Source organism: Neofelis nebulosa, chromosome 18 (genome assembly GCF_028018385.1).
Source record: "Neofelis nebulosa isolate mNeoNeb1 chromosome 18, mNeoNeb1.pri, whole genome shotgun sequence".
Classification (NCBI taxonomy): Eukaryota; Metazoa; Chordata; class Mammalia; order Carnivora; family Felidae; genus Neofelis; species Neofelis nebulosa.
In genome coordinates, this window is record NC_080799.1 from 1,748,398 (window position 1) to 1,765,697 (window position 17,300).

General features: G+C 50.7%; 1 protein-coding gene across 1 annotated transcript in view; it reads right to left on the minus strand.

Annotated features, from left to right (window-relative positions):
• The window catches only part of SNX8 (sorting nexin 8), a 68,639-nt gene extending 51,348 nt beyond the window's left edge, over nt 1-17,291 (minus strand). The window contains exon 1 of the mRNA XM_058712045.1: nt 17,129-17,291. The gene's annotated coding sequence lies outside the window, so the exon portion shown is untranslated. The remainder of the gene's footprint in view (nt 1-17,128) is intronic.
• Nucleotides 17,292-17,300: the final 9 nt, after the last annotated feature.

Genomic DNA, 17,300 nt, shown 5'->3' on the forward strand with positions numbered 1-17,300 from the left:
CACTGCATCACGAAAGACGGATTATTTGGAATTGATGATGAAAGCACTCCTTATCGGAGCTCGAGAGAAGCAGACAAAGCCATGTTTAAAGGGAAACGTATAATCTTAAATGCACATGAGAAAACATGAAAGACTGAACGTTAATTAGCTCAAGGGTGACCTCTAAACACTAGAAGAGAGGAAACCCCTGTGTTACTTAGAAAAAAAGAAAAGAATTTATGTTTGCTTCTACGAGGCACCGAGACAGACCAGGCCGAGACCCCTTCGCTTTTGAAGCTGAAGGTGTTAAGATCCCGGGTTTGGACCCCAGGTCCACACGAGGGCACGTGGGCAGCGAAGCTTCTCAGCTCCTCCCTGGCCGGCCCTGTCTCTGCTGTGTCAAAATTCCTTGCTGTACCGGCAAAGGGCAAATTTGTTCTGGCTTCCCTCTTGCCCTGGATATATATAGCATTTGGGGGGTCCTAGTTTTAGGGGGCAGTGGCTTTCTATTATCTTCCCAATAATGTATCGGGAGAGGCCACGCACCGCGAGGCCGTCGGCTGAAGCTCACGGTCGCCCAGACCGGCAAATGCCTTTCGTTCTCCTGCTGCTTCCGGCACAGTGACTCTGACTTATCTCTTTAGCTCTTCAATACCTTTAATGACACGGGTTTTTACATGTTATCCAGAATTCACTTGTTTGCAGCAGAATGAATCCAAGTACCCCATGTAGCCACATCCTCCAGCCAGGGAGGCGCACAGGACACAATAAAGAAAATTCTTTATTAATAATTCTAAGTACCAGCATGACAAAGGGGACAAAAGACACCACAAACAGAGGGAAGAGAGAAGCCTCGGGCTGGAAGACGATCCTTTAACGCACATAACAGGGTTAAAGATTAGAAGGTACCGCAACATATATTAAAGGTTTAAAGATTAAACAGAGTACAAAGAGCATGTACGCTCAATACGAGGCACAAGATAGGTAGGGGCAGCTCACTGACAGAGAAATCTGAGAGGCCCACAAACATAAAAAGACGGTCAGCTTTACTACTAACTAGGTACACTGGACATTTGTTATTATTTTTTGGCCACTTGGCGTCTGAACCTTTCTGTCTGTGTTTCTCTCCTCTGAGAGCCTTTTCCCACAGTAGTAAGTACAGCGTCGGGCACGCATGTCCCAGCTGTGCCTGGCCAGGCTTCCCTCGGGGGCTGTGGGGTCCAGGTGATGACTCATGGGGGCCACGGCACCTCCTCCCCACGTCTAAGGGGAGAAGGGGCCCGGCTTCCGCCGGCATCCAGTGGTGCTGGGGTGTGACTGACACCTGTGACCCGGCCACGGGACAGTGCTATCCTCGCCGTCTGGCTCTCCGCAGACCTGCACGTTTCCGTCTACCTCGCTTTGAGCCTGGTTCCCCAGCCCTGCTGGAAATTCCAGGTGCTTTGGATAATTTTTCCCTTTCCGATTTAATCAGAAATCTACTTACGTCAGGGAAAGGCAAGTTCGAGCAACGAGGAGACAGAGACCCCTTTCTGCATGCGAGATGAAGAGACATGGAAATATCCGGATGCCGGCAGAGGGCGTGTAAATTGGTAGAGATGCTTTGCAGGGCAATTTGTGGATGTCTGATAAAGCGGGACGCAGGTATCTTATGACCTGGAAATTCCACTGCTGGTCACATTTTCTAAACTACAGCTTGTGGCGACAAGTGCAACACTCTTCACCCTAGTGCTATTTATAAACCAAAAAGAAAAAAACCCCAAAGTACTTTGATATCTATGTAGAATGAATAATAAATTCCACGTATTTATACACTGTATGAACTAGAACAGAACGTACCAAGTTGGAGAGATTTTGAAAAGGACACAGTGTTGCAAAAGGACATGCATGGTATACTATTTAACTATTAAAGTTTATGTGGAGAGGGAACAGGCAGACACAAATGAGGACAGGTAGCGGAGGCGGAATGTGTCAATGTCAGCATCCTGTTGTGACAGGACACTATAGCTGTGCCTCGTTAGGGGACACCGGGCCAACTGTTTTCTCTCCCACAGCTGCATGTGAATCTGCACCAAATTAATAAAAATTTAATTAGAAAATACCCAACAATGTATATATTATTTACATAGACACGATAGCTTCTTTCCAGAAGAGGAGAGCAAATGAAATTTGGGAGCGACAGGCAGGGGACCAATCAAATTTCTCCCCCCTTGGAAAGAACCTTTTTGAGCCAAATGCGACAAAATATTAACACTTAAAAAATCTGCCTGTGGGTGAATGGATGAGTGTTTGTATCTTGCTCTGTACTTCTCTTTGTGTTAAAAAATGCTGCAAAGATTGGGGCGCCTGGGTGGCTCAGTCGGTTAAGCGTCCGACTTCGGCTCAGGTCATGATCTCACGGTCTGTGAGTTCGAGCCCCACGTTGGGCTCTGTGCTCATAACTCAGAGCCCGGAGCCTGTTTCAGATTCTGTGTCTCCCTCTCTCTGACCCTCCCCCCTTCATGTTCTGTCTCTCTCTGTCTCACAAACAAACATTAAAAAAATTTTTTTAAATGCCACGAAGATTAGGTGAGCTGCTTAGAAAGGACTTACGGCAACGCATGGCTAGCAGTTGGCGCTCTGTAAATCCCTAGGCCTCCTGAGAACTGCTGCTCTATTAGCCGGTGAGGGTAAGGGCTGCAGAAGCTTGCTTGGCCCCGGGGATGCCTCATCACCACCTCCACTTTCCCTTCTTGCCAGCCCTCCTCAGGAAGGAACACAGCGAAGGCATGGTGTCTAAGAGAGGCAGGCCAGCATGACGGAGGGGAGCAGTCCACACGTGGGGTCACAGCTGTCCCTGCCTCCGCGGTGGTCCCAAGGGCTGCGTGAGCTAACGCATGTTAAGTGCACGGCAGGGCCATACAGCTGGGTTCTGGTCAGGCCGGGTGCGGCCGGGACCAAGGCAGAGATGCTCCCCCAAGGACCACCGTGATCTTGTTTCAAAGTCAGCTTCTCAACCTACGTTACAGTCAGGATCAGGCGAAGAGGAGATAAACAGCTTGCCCAAGGTCCCTGGAGTTGAACAGGGACTGATTGCTGACCATGCCCCGAGCTGGAACAGGTGCACCTCTGAGGCCGAGGGCAGAAGGGGGACTTGGTCAAGTGAGAAGGGAGCAGTTTGGAGGAATTGGGGCCACATCGGACCCCTTGAGTCCTCCTATCCTCCCCCCCACCCCCATCCCTGCTCTGTGAGCTTAGGGACAGCCGCATTTAGACGAGACATCCTGGAGAAATGAGAGAGGAGCTCAATGCCTCAGGGAGCAAAGCGTCTCAGGCTTCTTAGGACGTCAGGAATTCAAAGAGGAAAGGCGTGACCAGCAGCCTCTAGTCCTCAGCGCAAAGGGAAGGCCGGGAGCTCCCTCTGCAGGCTTTCTTCGGTGACATGTTTGTCCTTCCGCGGTGCCTTACACACAGCGGGGAACCCAGCACGGAAGACCAAGGCTGTCAGCTCAGCGTCCTGTTCGAGGGTACCCAGCCAGCAGACAGGCAGACGGCCCCGAAATGATGGTTTCAACAGTAACGTTTTTAATAAAACCATTTTATTGTGCTAAAGTATATATAACATGGAATGTGCTGTCTTAACCTTTTGTCAGTGCACGGTTCAGTGGCATTAAAATTTATACTGTTGTGTAGACATCACAACCGTCCCCTTCCAGAACTTTCCATCCTCCCACACTGAGACCCTGTTCCCAGCACACACTGACCCCCCACCCCCTTCCCCAGCCCCCGGCACCACCACCTCCTTTCTGTCTCTGTGGTTTTGATGAGTCCAGAGACCCCTAAAGAGTGAGATCCTTCTGTGTCTGGCTTACTTCATTCAGCATCATGTCCTCAAGGTTCATCCACGTTGTAACAGGTGCCAGAATTTCCTTCCTTTTTAAGCCCGAGTAATATTCCACTGTATGGATATACCACATATTATTCATCCATCCATCCATCCATCCATCCATCCATCCATCCATCCTTCCTTCCATTCATCCATCCTTCGTTCCTTCCTTGTTTCCTTCGTTCGTTCCTTCCTTCCTTTTAAATTTATTTTTAAGAGAGACAGAGCACAAGCGGGGTAGGGGCAGAGAGAGAGGGAGACACAGAATCCGAAGCAGGGTCCAGGCTCTGAGCTGTCCGCGCAGAGACTGATATGGGGCTTGAACCCACGGATGTGAGATCATGACCTGACCGGAAGTCGGACACTTAACCAACTGAGCCACCCAGGTTCCCCACACATGTGACATTTTTATTGGACAGCGCTGAAGTACTCTGTGGTTGGAGTAAGGTAGGCCATCACCGGCTATCAAACTTCATAAAAAGGTCAATATTAACACATGGGGCTCTCTACAGCTGTGTCCAGCCAAGATATCACATCCTTTATTTAATTATCAATTTATTCTTTCATTTACTTGTTCAACCATGCACTCATATGAACAGACATCTCCAAACACCTGTTCCCTATGGGGGACTTGTCAAGATCCAGAGCTCCCGAGAGAAGAAACTGTAGCTCTTGGTCCCGATCTTCCTGGGTGAGTGAGGTTTTGCCGCCCCTTACGTTCCCCGGCCTTAGCATGGAACCCCACATCCTTCATCTTGCAAACTTAACTTATATGTTCAGAGTAAGCTGTGTGTATCGTGTCCCTCTACCGCTAAATACTTCAAGACACGTTTCCTTAGAACAGTGATATTCTCTTCCACCACCTCGGAACAGCCATCAGCTTCAGCAAATTTAACCCTGTTAATGTATTTTTATCTGATCTTCTGTTTGTATTCCGATGTCCTCAGCTTTGTCAGTTCGGTCCGTGACATGCATCAGAGCATGTTTTTTCCCTCCAGTACAGGATCCAGCGAAGATGAGGCATTGGAATCAGTCGTCATGTCTCTTTGGTCCCCTCTTTTGGCCCTTACAAGCAGGCAAGCAAATCGTGGTCCACAGGAGCATAAGGGTCCATCCACAGCCACTCACTGGGTTAGTGGCAGAGCCGCTGCTGCTCGTCCCAGTTGGCCACGGGGCTCGAAACTCTCGCGGCTCCCAGGACGGAGCTGCAGCCTCGTAACGGTGATGTCACGACCAGAATTTCACATTTATGCACACGGATGGTGGAAGCCTTCTGGGGTCGCCATGGCAATAAGCCAACCCTGCTACACAGTTACTTTGGGAAAACATGCCATCATCCTACACAGTTGAGGACACCACACGCGAGACCCGCCCAGCCCAGCCCCCGATGCAGACAGTCTTCAGATGAGCTCATGCGTGCGTGTGAGAACATTTTTCACAGCATTGTTTGCAGCACCGAACAAGGGAAAGAGCCCAAATTTCCAAGAGCCAGAGGAGGGACCCAGGAACTAGGATATGGTCTTTGGGCCCCAGGGTGGTTCAGTCCGTTGTGTCTAACTCTTTTTTTTTTTTTTTTAACGTTTTTTTATTTTTATTTTTGAGACAGAGAGACAGAGCATGAATGGGGGAGGGTCAGAGAGAGAGAGGGAGACACAGAATCTGAAACAGGCTCCAGGCTCCGTGCTGTCAGCACAGAGCCCGACGCGGGGCTCGAACTCACAGACCGCGAGATCACGACCTGAGCCAAAGTCGGACACTTAACCGACTGAGCCACCTAGGCGCCCCTGTTGTGTTTAACTCTTGATTTCGGCTCAGCTCACGATCCCGGGGTCATGGGACTGATCTCTGCATTGAGTGTGGAGCCTGCTTGAGATACTCTCTCCTCTTGCCTCTCACATGGCTCCCACGTGCACTCTCTCACTCTCTCTCTCTCTTTAAAATTAAAAAAAAAGGAAGAAAGAAAGTAAGATGTGGTCTATAATGGAATGTCACTCAGCAGAAATGAATGAGCTATGGTACATGAAAATGAATTAATCTCAAACACATAATGGGAAAAAAGCGAAAATTCCAGGAAAAGATGTACAAACAGGGATCATAAACGTGCATTCTGTTCTCTGGTGATGCACATTACTATACATCGCTGTGTATGAAATATGTATTTTTTAGCTTATTTATTTTGAGAGAGAGAGAGAGAGAGAGAGGGAGAGGGAGAGAGAGAAGGAGAGAACATGTGAGTAGGGAGAGGGACAGAGAGAGAAGGAGAGAGAATCCCAAGCAGGCTCTGCACTGTCTGCATGGAGCCTGATGTGGGGCTCGAACTCACAAACTGAGATCAGGACCTCAGTCCCTTGAGCCGAAATCAAGAGACAGGCGCTTAACCGACTGAGCCCCCCAGGTGCTCCTAAATATGTATTCTTACATTTATAATGCCCTTGCCTGTCTTTATAGATTTATACTTCTATATATGGCATTTTAGACCATTTGTGGAGTGTATATATATATATAATTTGTATGATATATATATTAGTTTATGTATATTAATATAAATGTGTTTACTATAGGCTTTCTTGTATATTTATCACTATACATATTTACTCTGTATTTACTACATAGAGTATTTTATACATATTTGTACAGACATAAGTACCGTAAATACTATAACAATATATAAATTTGCTGTTTATATAATAATTTTACTACTTATGTAATAAACATCATATAAAATACTATATACAATTAAAATTCTACATGTAACACTATATACATTTTAGCCAGGTACCTGTTACATATACATCTATATTATAAATCCATAAAGACAGACAAGGGCGTGGTAAAGAAACTTTATTGCCCTTTCCGGACAGTTTTAAGTGTTTTACAAACAGGAGTCACGGGTGTAGGGATGGGTCTGGCGTGGGGCCCCCGGGGGACTTCTGCGCTCTGAGGACCACCGTTTGAGAACCGCGGGCCTGGCAGCTACCTTGGATCCTTCCCTCCGTGATTCTTTCAAGCGGATGGAAAAATCACAAGGCAAGTGCCACTGCGTTCTGGAACCTGGCCTCTCTTCGCACGCACGCACACACAAAGCAATTCTGCAGGCCGAAGCTTGGAGAGCACCCTGCTGGTGTTCAATTTTCCCACAAAAACCGCTGGTTTTGTCTCTGTGTTCACTTTCCTTTCCCACTGCTCAGCTACCTCCTCCCCAAATGCGGGGTGCGGGGTAGGGGGAGGACGGACCGCGAAGGGGTGCATCGCTGGACCCGTGGGATGCCTGGCCTCGTGGCTGTGCAGATCTGTCGAAACTCCCCCAGCTGCCCACCCCGGAGGGCGGCTCACAGCCAGGAAGTTCAGCGCTGCATGCGGTCCGGCCATCTGGTGGGCGACCTGGGGGCGCCCGCCCCGCACTTCAAAAGAAACCACATGCTGCCCGTCCACAGAGCACCATCAAAAGAGGGTGAGCCCAGAGCCCCTGCCTGGTCTGCCTTCCTTTCTTCCCCCGCTCTGGCACAGACGCCTCCTTCCCACTCACAATCGCGACCCACACGCTCACAGCCACTAGAATGAGCCGTGATGATGCCAGCATGCATTTCCCTGATGCCTCCCCTCTGTACAGGGGAGTCTCTCACCCCAGGCCCACGGCCACGGGACAGCAGATCCACGTCAGGCCATCGGCCCCGTAAGAGCTACCACTCACCAAGCACGCTGTAAGGGCTCACCGATCACTCACTATGTACCAGGCACTGTTCTTTAACTAGCGTAAGAGACGGGCAAACGTCTCGTTTCTTTGATTGAAATCAGATTTGTCACAATAAATCTGATGATAAGCCTTCACTCACTGGCTAACCAGGAATCCAATTTCACATTTTTTTTTTTAGGGGAAATCCTACAGGCTGTTGTGTTTGGGCCTCGATGCTGACAACACAGCACAGGCAGGCCCATGGCTGGGAGGTGAGGGGGGACGTCAGCCCCTCTGGTGCAACAGGGCTCCTGAGACTTTGCCGAGGGGGCAGCAAGGACGCCAGACACCCCCCTGGCCACCCCGCTGGAGACCCTGCCACCTTGGGCTCTCCCTCACCCCCGTCCTTGCCTCCTGGGCTGAGGGACTAGACACTTCCCAGCTCTGAGCCTCTTTCTAAAACCCAGGAGTGACCTCCACCCTTCGGAACCCGGTGGGCCCTCTTGAAAATACTCTTTCTTTTCAGATAAGCCTATAGGAAAAGAAAGGCAGAAGTTATCCACATTATCTTCTGGTGAGTCCTCCCTAGCCTAGGAGCTGCCTACTGTTATCATCCAGCTTCAGGCAAGAAAGCAGGTTCAGTGAGAGTAAGTGAACTGCCCTGCCCTCCCGGGCCCCAAGCCCTGGGCTTCCCACGGGGGTGGGGGCGGGGCAGAACATTTAGCCCATCAAACTCACGGTTTCGTGGGAGCCCTAAATGTCTCCTTCCAATGAATTTACATTTTGGGGGGCCTGGGTGGCTCAGTCAATAAAGCATATGACTTTGGCTCAGGTCATGATCTTGTGGTTTGTGGGTTTGAGCCCCACGATGGGCTCTCCGCTTTCCGTCAGAGGCTGCTTGGGATTCTCTCTCCCTCTCTCTGCCTCTCCCCTGCTTGCACGCTCTCTCTCTGTCTCTCAAAAAATAATCTTAGAGCAAAAAATGAATTTACATTTTAAAATCAGGTTTCGAGGTGTTAACTTTCCGGGCCCAGGATGGATGGTGCCGCCTCTGCCCGTGTGCCATCACTGCTGATCCCTGCAAGTGCTCCAAGGGACCAGAAACTGTCCCCCAGTCCCCACACGCTGCCCACCCGGGCTCCGTCCTTATTTCCCTGTTCCTTCTCGCCCCAAACGAGGGTGACTACGCGGCCCCAGCCGATCTGATATGTCCTTTTTTTCTCTTCCTTCTTCTTCTTTGTCCCCATCTCGTGGTTCTCCAAACGGAGGCGGTCTGCTTTCAGGAAGTGTTACGTTGGGCTTGCCTCACCTATGTCGTCCTCTTTAATCATCCAACGGCTAACGGAGCAACTGGCCACACTGCCTGGCAGCAGAGGAGCCGAGTGGCCCCGGGGCCGTGAGTCTGGCCCGGGGTGCTTCCCGAGGGATGGACCGCAGCGCAGCCAGCTGCCGACCTGAGGAGCTGGGTGTAATTAAAGGTCCTAACAGCAACTCTGCCCACGCGTCAAGTGTATTTCTGACCCTCCGGGAGGGCAGGAGGTGTGGAGGCAGCCCACCACCACGGGGGACGGCAGGCTGGAGGCTCCGCCTCTTCCGGGGCAGGCAGCCTCCCCCCCCCCCCATGTTGGTGGCGCAACGCCTCCGTGACGTGGCTGTAGCACACGTGGCTCGGTGGGCTACACTGGGCGACTCCGAATGGAGGCAAACCCCAAATAAAGCGCATTCACACCGTGAGGACAGACATCTGCGGGAGCATGCTCATTTTGGTAAAAGACAGGCCATCATGCAGACGTCGGCAGTAGGACTGGGCCGCTGTGGTGCATCTGGAGACGTTCTGATGGAGAGAAAGGGCGCACGCCGGCCAGGCCAGCGGGACGTGCTGAAGGACAGCTACTGGCAGAGGAGGTCTTGGGTGTCCACAGCTCCACTCGCGAGGCTCCTGGGTGGCCGCCACCAAGAGGGACGGTTTTGCCAGGTGTTCCCGGTCAGTCGCTCAAGGACAGACACCCGGGCAGCTAATCAGGTTATTCAAAGTACAGGCGTATCAGGGATGCTGCAAGTTTGCTTCCAGACCTCTGCAGTAAAGCTCAATCAGAATGAAGTCAGTCAAATGAATTTTTTGGTTTCCCGGGGCGTATAAAAATCTGTGTTTACACTACGATGTAGTCTAGTAAGTGTGCAATGGCATGATGTCTAAAGAAACAGGTACCTACTTTAATTTAAAAATACTCTATCGCTGGGCCACCTGGGGGGCTCGGTCGGTTGGGCATCCGATTTCGGTTCAGGTCATGATCTCACCACTCATGAGTTGGAGCCCCGCGTCGGGCTCTGTGCTGACAGCTCAGAGCCTGGAGCCTGCTTTGGATTCTGTGTCTCCCTCTGTCTCTGCCCCTCCCACACTCGTGCTCTGTCTCTCTCTCTCTCTCTCAAAACTGAATAAACGTTAAAAAAAAATAAAAATTGTATGGAAGCCAATTTGACAAGAAATTATATTAAAAAAATAACATCATTTATTCTTGTTAGAAAACACACATTTACTGTTGAAAACACAACAGAATAATAAAGACAGTTAAAATCACCTACAATCCAGTAACCCCCCCAAAAAAATTAAAAATTTAAAAATAAGGGGCACCTGGGTGGCTCAGTCAGTTAAGTGTCTGACTTCGGCCCGGGTCATGATCTCACAGTTTGTGGGTTGATGCCCCACATCGGGCTCTGTGCTGACAGGTCAGAGGCTGGAGCCTGCATCAGGTTCCGTGACTCCCTCTCTCTCTGCCCCTCCCCTGCTCATGCTCTGTCTCTCAAAAATAAATACATGTTGAAAAATTTAAAAATAAACATATCTTATTGCTAAAAATGCTAACCATCACCCAAGTATGCAGCGGGCTGTAACCTTTCTGCCGGTGGAAGGTTTTCCTGGAGGCTGCCGGCTGCTGACCGTCAGGGTGGAGGTTGCCGGAGGCTGGGGTGGTTCTGGCAAGTTCTGAAATGAGACGACCAAGTCTGCTGTGCTGACTCTTTCCCGAAAGGTCTCTCCGTAGCGTGCGATGCTGTTTGATAGCATCGTACGCACAGGAGAACTTCCTTCACGCCTGGGGTCCAGCCGCTCACACCTCCTGTGGCTTTAGCGACTCGGTTTACGCGCTGTTCTCAACCCTTTGGGGTCATTTCGACCGTCCGCGCGGCGCCTCCACCAGGAGTGGGTTCCAGCTCCAGAAACCTCCTCACTTGCTCACCCGGAAGGAGCGGGTCCTCGTCTGGTGAAGCGTGAGACGGAAGCCGTCCAGCCCCACCCGCAGGCTCCACCTCTGGTTCTGTTCTCTTCCTGTTCCCCCACATCTGCACGGACTTCCTCGCCCGTGTCCTGAACCCCTCGAGGTCGTCCCTGAGGGCTGGCATCGCCTTCTGCCAAACTCCTGTCACAACTGAGATTTTGGCCTCTTCCTGCGAATCGCGTACGTTCTTAGTGGCATCGAGAACGGTGACTGCTTTCCGGCAGGTTTTCTGGCATCTAGACGGTGACTGCTTTCCGGCAGGTTTTCGGTGGACTTTTCCCACCAGAGAAGGCACCATCCATGGCAGCTACAGCCTTACGAAATGCGCCTGTCAAATGAGTCTTGAGGACCGAAACGACCCCTCGGTCCACGGGCGGCAGGACGGATGCTGAGTCAGGCATGAACACCCCGCTCGTCTCACTGCCCGTGTCCGTCCGAGCTCTCGGGTGACCAGGTGCGTCGCACCCCGTCGGCAGAGGACAGGCAGCGCCGACTCCGCGTGCTTGCTCGGGGCCCTGGGACTCCGGACGGGTCGCTGGGCACTGGCCCTGGCTTGCGGTCACCGGCTGCTGTGTCAGCCCTGGACAGGAGGGTCGGCCGGTCCCTTGAGGCTGGGAAGCCAGGTGCTGACGTCTCTCCAATGACGCACGACCTGACGCACGTCCTCGACAGCGTCTCCTGAAGACCCGTGTGGCGTGCGGGCCCCTTCGTTAACGGTCGCAGCTGGATCTTCCGGACCCCCTGCGGCCGCGTCTACACCGCCACGCACTCTTCCGTCTTGGACGCGGCCTCTGCTGGCTTCAGACTCTCCTCCCGCAGCTTCCTCCCCGCCTTGGCCTTCGTGGAACTGAGGCAGTCGGCGCGTTGCTCTGGGTTGGGCTGTAGCTTACGGGGATGCCGTGGCCGGTTCGCTCTTCTGTCCCGACCGATAAAACGGGGAGGCTGATTCCTTCCCATGCTAATTTCCTTCCGGAGCGTGTCCTTTGCGCCGACCACCCGGCTAAGCGTCCGTCCGGGGCGAGGGGCCCGGTTTCCGCCTTCCTCACCGAGCTTACTCGTCCGTAGCTCGTGATCTGACGTCAGAGACGTGAGACTCTTCCTTTCACTTGGACCCCAGGGGCCTCTGTAGGGTCATTACGCGGCCCAGTTTCAGTGTTGTTGTGTCTCGGGAAACAGGGAGGCCCGAGGACGAGGAGGGAGACGGGGAACGGCCGGTCGGGAAAGCGGTCAGCACACACACGGTTATCGACTGTGTTTGCCCTTACGTGAACGCGGTTCCTGGTCCCCAAAACAATCACGATGGTAACATCAAAGATCATGGTCACAGATCACCGTGACACATTATAACAAAAAAGCATTGGGGGAATTATCAAAATGTGACACAGAGACACCAAACGAGCAAATGCGCCAACAAACTCGCTCAAGGCAGCCACAAACCCCCAATTTGTGAAAACCAAAATATCTGTGAAACACGGTAAAGCGGGGCACAACATCACGGAGCACGCCTGTGCAGGAACAAGGGTTCCCTGCCCAGACCTCAGGTTTTCCTCTCTCTCAAGTAAATCTTATTTTTGCCTTGGTTTGTTGGCCACAAGGGTCTATTAACTCTGTCCCTCAAACCCGTACATGTGGTTTGCACGAGGGTAACACCCACACATCTGAGTTATTCTTTGATAATCCACATTGAGGTGAAAAAGGACACGAATCTATGTACTGATGCAGATAAATCTTCTGATAAATTAAGTGAAATAAAGTGCATTACGGTGCATGTAGCATGCTGCCACTTATACATGAACTATCAATTAGTTTTTTTTTAAAGGCCAGGAGAAGAAGAAGAAAAAACAAATAGAAAACGAATAGTAAAATGGTGGACTGGATCCCGACTGGAGCTATAATTACATAGGGTGGAAATGAGAAAAACACTTCCATTCAAAGCAAAGATGAACAGATTGGATTAAAAAAGTAAGGTCGCACTACACACTGTCTGTAAAACCCTCTTTAAATAACATGCTATATAGAGATTACAAGGAACACCAACTGGGTGGCTAAAAGTAACAGAAATTTATTCTCTCAGTTCTGAAGGCCAGACATTGGAAATCAAGGCATCAGCAGGCTTGTTTCTTCTGGATGCTCCGAGGGAAAACCCCTGTCCGCGCCTCTCCTAGCTTCTGGTGGTTGCCCACAAGCCTTGATGTTTCTTTTCTTAGCCTCTGGACTCACCATTTCTTCGGTCTCCATCCTCACATGGCATTCTCTTCTGTTTCTGTCCAGATATCCTACTTCCCATAAGGACCCCAGACATTGCACTGGGGCCCTCTCTAATCCCATGTGACGTCACTCAACTTGATGACGTCTGCAAAGACCCTTTTTCCAGTTAAGGTCACATTCACAGGTACCGGGGGCTGAGACTCGGACTTGACTTTTCAGGGGACACAATCGGATCCATGACGCTATGCAAACATTAATCAAAAGCAGGCTGGAAGTTACTATAATAGTATCAGACACAACAGACTCCAGACCAGGACGTATCACCAGGAATAAAAATGGTAGAGGGGGCCAGTTCATCAACAAAGGCAAAGCAACCCTCATTGTGTCTGCACCTGCTCCAGAACTCGACATCCCATGAAGGAAGGGACAAGACAAATCCTTCAGTAGAATCGGAGGTTTCAACATCTCTCTGAGCAACGGTACAGCCAGCACAGATCAGAAATCTTTTAGAAGAGTTGAACAACGCGAACCATCCGCCTGGCCCGCCATACACGAAACACTCCACCTGTATGCTCCAAGCGCACGAGGAACATTCACCAAGGTGGACCGCACTATGGCCATAAAACAAAATCTCAAATTTTAAAAAGGATTGACACCATACAAAGTATGGTCTCTGGCCACCAGGTAAATACTCAAGAAACTAATTTTGGAAACGTGTCTGGAAAATCCTCAAGTATTTGGAAATTGACGACTCATTTCCAAATAAACCATGGGTCTGAGAAGAAATCATAATGGAAATTAGAGAACATTTTCAGGGGCACCTGGGCAGCTCAGTTGTTTAAGCATCTGACTCTTGGTTTCGGCTCAGGTCATGATCTCAAGGTTCGTGAGTTCAAGCCCCGAGTGGGGCGCTGCGCTCACAGTGTGGAGCCTCCCTGGGGTTCTGTCTCTGCCCCTCCCATGTCATTCTCTCTCAAAATATATAAATAAACTTAAAAAAATTTTTTTTCGTAGAAAACACAACATAATCTTGCAGGATGTAACTAAAGTAGTGCCTAGAGGGAGAACTATGGCCTTCAAACCAGATGTTGAAATTCAGACCCTGGCTCCTCCCAGGACATCGTTCCTACACCCTCTCAGCGAACAGCACAGGTTATAAGAATGGATCACTGCTTACATTGTGATTTCGTACGGGCCACAAAAGGTCGCTTCTTTAAATTTTTTTAAAATGTTTACTCATTTTTGAGAGACAGACACACACAGATCATGAGTGAGGGAAGGGAGACACAGAATCCGAAGCAGGCTCCAGGCTCTGAGCTGTCAGCAAAGAGCCTGTCGCAGGGCTCGAACTCACGAACCGTGAGATCATAACCTGAGCTGAAGTGGGGCGTTCAACTGACTGAGCCACCCAGGCGCCCCTCAAAAGGTTGCTTCTTTACTTTTACTGATCCTTTTGCATTTATTAGCTAAAATTTTTGTCTATAGAATCAACCATTTACCTTGAAATATAAGGTAAAATAAAAGGCAGAAGTAATTATTTTTTGCTTGAGCCTTTGATTTATTTTCAGAGTAATGGCACGATGCTCGGCAGCATCCACCTGTGACTATACACAGTTTTTTTTCTGCTTTTGAGGCTCCAAAGTTCCACGGGGGAACCCTTGAAGCTGGCTCCTGAGTCCTCCCCATCCCCAATGATTTACTATACAATTGTCAAACACATAGAAGTGTTGAAAGAACTTTGCAGGGAACAGTCACAGACCTACCACCGAATTCTACGGCAAACAGTTTTCTCTGATCAACAACACCAGCACTGCTTACCCTCCTCAGAACCTATTTTCATGGCACTTCATGTGTCTCCTTCTAGGCCTTTCTCTGTGTACTATACGTATTTCCCTATCGTGTTAGTCTGCGAAGGCTGTCATAACAGAATACCGCAGACCAGGGGGGCTTCGACAACAAAGTTCTGACAGTTCTGGAGCCTGGACATCCAGGGTCAAGGTGGGGGCATGTTTGCTTTCTCCGGAGGCCTCTTGGGACACGGGACGTGGGCTGTGGTTCTATGTCCGTTTAGCATGTCTGACAACCCGGTGCTGATGTTGGCCGGGGAGTTCAGTTCCTCCCGACCGGGACACTGCCACAGATTGCTTGAGTGTCCCGAGGACACGGTGGCTAGCTTCTTTCAGAGCCGGTGATCCAAGAGAAGAGACAGCAGGCCAGGGGGAGGCTTCCCATTCTCAGGACCTAGGTTTGGAGGGGACATAGCATCACCTCTGCCACATCCTATTCCTTAGAGTGACTAAATGCACACACGCTGAAAGGGAGCAGGGTTTGGCTTGGAATTTATGAACCCATCATAAATGAACTTTTATGGCACACTTTGATTCCTGAAAGTTGTCTCCCTTACACTGTAATTCTAAGATGACAAGGATCATGCATTCTCGGGGTGCCTGGGTGGCTTAGTCAGTCAGTTAAGCCTCCAACTTGGGCTCAGGTCATGATCTCACGGTTCGTGAGTTCGAGCCCCGCGTTGGGCTCTGTGCTGACAGCATGAAGCCCACTTCAGATCCTCTGTCGCCCTCCCTTGGCTTCTCCCCCCACCCCGTCTTCAAAAAAAGGAAACAGTAAAGGAATCCTGCATTTTTGCCTCGCCACTGTACCCCCAAGAGAGCAGGGCCCACTCAGGCCCCTAACTTCAGACCTTTGTGGGCAGTGGAATGGAGGACGGTGTGGGGGTGCTCTCCACAACTGGGAGAGATGTCTTTGGAAAACACACATCGCTTGTTTTGCACGGGGCGTACATCCACATTGCCTGCACTAAAGGACATGACAAGGCTCAGGATGCCCAGCTGGCTCAGCCCGGAGAGCACGCGACTCTTGACAACAGGGATCTGAGTTTGCCCACATTGGGCATAGAGATTACATACATAATTAAACTTAAAAATATATATGCTCTGTCTCTCCCTGTCTCAAAAATAAATAAATGTTAAAAAAAATTAAAAAAAAAAAAAAGGGGGCGCCTGGGTGACTCAGTCGGTTAAGCATCCGACTTCGGCTCAGGTCATGATCTCACGGTCCGTGAGTTTGAGCCCCGTGTCGGGCTCTGTGCTGACAGCTCAGAGCCTGGAGCCTCTTTCAGATTCTGTGTCTCCCTCTCTCTGACCCTCCCCCGTTCATGCTCTGTCTCTCCCTGTCTCAAAAATAAACAAACGTTAAAAAAAAAATAAAAAAAATATATATATATTTATATATTAAGAAAAATGAAAGAAAGAACTCAAAACATGACAAGGCTCTTCAAGAGGAAGAAGTGAGACTAGCCAGCCGCTCCAGGCCACACACCAATGCCCCAGAAACCTTCCCTAAGAAACGTGCAACTTCCACACCGAGGCCAGCTGTTTTCAAGCTTTTCTGTGAATTTCTGCTTCCTTGTTCATGGATCTGTCACCTTCAGCACTTTCTACAGGAAAAGGGCTGGTAGAACCCAGTGACCGCTGAAAACCGCGGGTGCAACTAGAAATTAGGCGAACTCTAACCTCCAGGGGAAACCTGTCGGCCGGCACATAAGGGGAAACTGAGGCAGAGAGGCCACTCAGCTGAAAACAGGACGGAGAAGATTCAAACCCGGTGTCAGGCAACCCAAGAACCTTCTGTTCTGTAGCCCTGGTGTTCTTTCGACTGAGGGAAAAGACACCTGACTTTCAATAGAGCGCTATGACCGTTTTCCAGAGCGCTGCTGCGCGACCGTGCCCAGCACGTCCGTGGGGATGTTCCGTGTCCCCATCCTGAGCCTCGGTCCCCAGCACACACTGACGCCCACCCGCCCCCGCCCCTCCACCACCGGATTCCTTCCAGCACCTCACAAAACACGAGGGCGGAGCACCCTCTCAGCTCACAGCGGACCCGCGGCACCAGCCAGAGCCGGCCCCGCCCCAACAGCGGCAGACCCCGCCCCGCGGCGGCAGACCCCGCCCATTCACTGCCGAGCCGCCCCGCCCTGCCCCCCGGGTCGTCGCGCGTCTGAGGGCGGAGGCCTCCGCGGGCCGAACCACGGTGCCCCTCGGAATGGGGGGGAAGGCGGAATTACCGCCGCCGCCGCCATTGGCTTGGGCATAAGTAATTAAAGCAACTCGCCTTCATTTTGGTATCGTGCCAGACAGCCGTCTTTCCAGGAGTACTGGCCACCTCTTGGTCGCCAGAAGTTCCTTTTATATTTTGGAAACGTCCATTCTTTTGCCCAGTCAGTGGACGACTCTAAGAGCCATCACGGAGAAAGGGAAACTCAACTCATGTAAGCGAAGCTTTG